The sequence below is a fragment of the Hibiscus syriacus genome, unplaced genomic scaffold (genome assembly GCF_006381635.1).
Source record: "Hibiscus syriacus cultivar Baekdansim isolate YM2019G1 unplaced genomic scaffold, ASM638163v2 tig00016637_pilon, whole genome shotgun sequence".
In the NCBI taxonomy this organism is placed as follows: Eukaryota; Viridiplantae; Streptophyta; class Magnoliopsida; order Malvales; family Malvaceae; genus Hibiscus; species Hibiscus syriacus.
In genome coordinates, this window is record NW_024062389.1 from 287,591 (window position 1) to 291,436 (window position 3,846).

Sequence of the window (3,846 nt, forward strand, 5' to 3'; positions counted from 1 at the left end):
AATGTTGCTACAGTCGCACGCTACATGTAGCGTGCAATTTCACTTTTGCGCCAAAGTGGAGTTGAGTTTGGCGCAGGGCTGGAGCACTCCAAAGTGGAGATATCTCCACATTATTGCAGCGTTGTAGATGGCCTTACATATTTATTTAATTTTGACATCATAATATTTTGTATGACATAAAATTTAACGTATTTGTGTATTATAAACTCATTAATCTTTTTTAATTATATCATAATTTACTTTTTTACGTTACATTCAAACAATATAATTTAAAATAGGTATAATGTCAAAATTAGCCCCCCAATGTTTACCAAAACGGTCATTTTGCCTATGTTTTATTTTTGGATTATTCTGGCCCCTGACATTTGATAGAATAATCACTTTGTCCCTTATTAATTTTTTTGGGATATTTTAGCCCTCAATGTTTCATTTTAGGTTAAAAAAGCTCATATTTTAGAGCGTTAATTGTCTGTTAACTAATGATTTCCATCTATAGAGGGTGTTTTTTGCCTCAAAGTCAAATGTTGGGGAGAAAATGTTCCAAAAAAAGAATAAGGGTCAAAATAATCATTTTGATAAACACCGGGGACTATTTTTGATATTATGCCTTTAAAATATCCAAAACTTGATATTTACATATGAGTCTCGTGTCTTAAAATGTAAAATTGTGAAAAAATGATTGTACACGCACCTGGGCCAATCTTCTTAAATTCACAGCCGTATCTCTTTTATCAATTATTTCTATGGTTGAATTATACAAATGATTCCTCGACTATAGAATATTATTTTGTTGACCCCTCTAATTATTAAAAGTTATGAAATGGTTCTCTAACTATAGGTATTATTTTGTTGAATCTCATGACTATTAAGAGTTATAAAATGATTACTCGACTATTTATATGTTCCAAACTCATCATTTTCCATTAAAATATTGACGACCGTCTGAGTTGGACATTAAAATGTTGACTGAAATATGATAAAATCTAATCCCATAACTGTTTAAGATGTATTTTGTGGATCGACTCTATGTTTACATTATGTCGTCGAGCCAATGCTTGAAATATTATGACATCGAGTTAATTCTTGAAAGCAACAGTGGTGCTGGTAGACATCATTAAAATATAATTTTTATCATATTTCAGTCAACAAGTTAATGTCTAGCTCAGATGATCGTCAAACTTTTAATGGAAAAAGACGAGTTTGGAAAATATGAATAGTAGGGTGACAATTTTGTAACTTTTAATAATTAGGAGACTCAACAAAGTAGTGCTCTATAGTTAGAGGACCATTTGTATACTTTACCCTATTTGTATTTAGAACCGACGGTGTGTTTGATATAATTAATACATTATACATTCTTAGTAGTTAATCCATATCGAAATTATACATAATATTCAATTTGTAAATTAATTCAATAGATTCAATTAATCAGTTTAATTTTCATCTCATTTCTCCTTAAAACCTAACTATCCCACGTGGTAGAACTCAAACTACCGTGTTTACTTCTCTCTTCCAATTTTAGCAGAGCTTGATTCATGCCGACGGCCAAAGGTGCTTTAGGTTTTGTTTCTGAAGAACACAAGAGCAAGAGGTACATCCTCGTTTTCTTCAACCTTTCATTTGTGTTGTCGTCGTCTGTGTTCTTGATGACATGTTTCAGGTCTTCAGGATCTCTTGTCTTAACCAGCTATAAACTGAAATCCGGGACTAATCAGCAGAACTGTAGTGGACTGGTGAATTTAGATGATTACAAAGCCAAATGCTCTTTACTTAAGTCCAATAACCCATGTGTTTCTCAAGGATATGTTGATTATCTTTACCTCTTTTACTGCAATTTTGGGGAGTTTCAGTTCTTGGGACATTCCTTCTGATCCTTTGGCTCCTTGTCTTGTTTTATCTGTTGGGAAACACAGCTTCTGAATACTTTTGTTGCTCTCTTGAAAGCTTGTCGTGTCTCTTGAAATTGTCCCCCACACTTGCTGGTGTCACACTCTTGTCACTTGGCAATGGTGCTCCTGCTGTTTTTTCAAGCTTGGTATCCTTCATGGACAGTGAGACACAAGATGTTGCCCTAAACACAGTTCTGGGTGGAGCTTTGTTTGTGACTTGTGTCGTGGTCGGAACGATAAGCATATCCGTTCAACAAAAACGAGTTCGGATTAACAAACCGGCTTTTGTAAGAGATGTTTGCTACCTCCTCTTGGTTCTTTCGTCTTTGACTTTGATATTGGTTTATGGGAAAATCAATCTTTGGGGATCACTTGCTTTTTCCTTAATGTACATTATTTATGTCATCCTTGTTTACATAGTATACACCGTTTGGAATTCCGATGCTACGGACGACGACATTGATTCCGATTCTGGCGGCTTGAAAAAACCCATCTTGAACGGAATCGAGAAAGTAGAGACTGCATGTTTAGAGCAAGGGAATATGGAAGATGGAAAGGGGTCAGTGGAAACAAAGAGATTTTGCAGTATGTTATTTTGGATCATAGAGATGCCCCTTTATTTACCTAGGAGATTGACAATTCCAATAGCTTGTAAAGATAGATGGTCTAAGCCAATGGCTGTTGTTTCAGTGTCATTGGCACCAATTCTCTTATCTATTCTTTGGGACCTTCAAGATGACAAAACAAGTGTAATAGACTATGTGATTGGGTGCTTGTTTGGCCTGACTTTTGGTGTTATAGCATGACTAAAAACCTAAAAATCCAGCCCTCCACAAAAATGCTTATTCCCATGGCTAGCAGGAGGGTTCATAATGAGTGTGATTTGGAGCTACATCATAGCTCAAGAACTAGTTGGCCTATTAGTTTCGCTCGGCTACATACTCGGAATCAGTCACTCGATCCTCGGTCTCACCGCCCTTGCTTGGGGCAACTCGGTCGGATACCTGATAACCAATTTGACCATAGCATTGAATGGTGGTCCAAAAGGGGCACAAGTGGCTCTATCAGGCTGCTATGCCGGTCCCATCTTCAACATGCTCTTTGGTTTAGGGCTGTCCCTTGTTGGCTCTACTTGGTGTGGATACCCTTCGCTTATTGAGATCCCTAGAGACCCTTATCTGCTTGAAACACTTGGTTTCCTAGTTTCTGCCTTGCTATGGACAATTTTGGTACTCCCAATTAAAGACATGAGGCTTGATGGGGTCCTTGGGGAGGCCTTTTTCTGATTTACTTCACTTCCATGTCTTTAAGACTGGTTCAAGTTGTTGGTCCCCTCCAACTTCATACCATTTCTTAGTACTTTTGTATCACTGTATAAATTATTGGAAGTTTATATAGGTTGCAACTTGCAATCAATTTTATTATATGATTTCTTGTATAGTACATAACTAATTACTTTGGTGACTTTAGTTTCAGTGATTGGTATGAATAATTTGTAGGGTAAATTATGCATTTAGTACTTGAACTATCAGTTTTGTTCCGTTTTAATATCTAAACTACCAATTTTTTCAAAACCATACCTAACATTTAATTTTTGTTTCCTTTTAGTACCCCTTAGAAACTTACTGTTAAGTTTTGATTTTTTTTGAAAGTTTAGATACTAAAGTGAACTAAAACTAATAGTTTAAGTACTAAACATTTTAAGTTTTTAACAACGGGGTACTAAAATGAAACAAAAATATAACATTAGATATAGTTTTAATTTTTTTGAAAGTTTAAGTATTAAAATAGACCAAAACTGATAGTTTAAATACTAAATGGTAGTGTACCCTAGTTTATACTATTCAAATTAAAAAAAAAGTTGTGTGAATGGTTGTTTAAGGTAAAAAATTTATAGAAAGTTTGTACGGAATAATTTATAAAAAGTCGGAAAAAAAACTCTGTTTTAGACTGTTAG

General features: G+C 34.9%; 1 pseudogene; it reads left to right on the forward strand.

Annotated features, from left to right (window-relative positions):
- The first annotated feature begins 1,484 nt into the window (after positions 1-1,484).
- LOC120208581 lies at positions 1,485-3,308 on the forward strand (annotated as a pseudogene).
- The last annotated feature ends 538 nt before the right edge of the window (positions 3,309-3,846 follow it).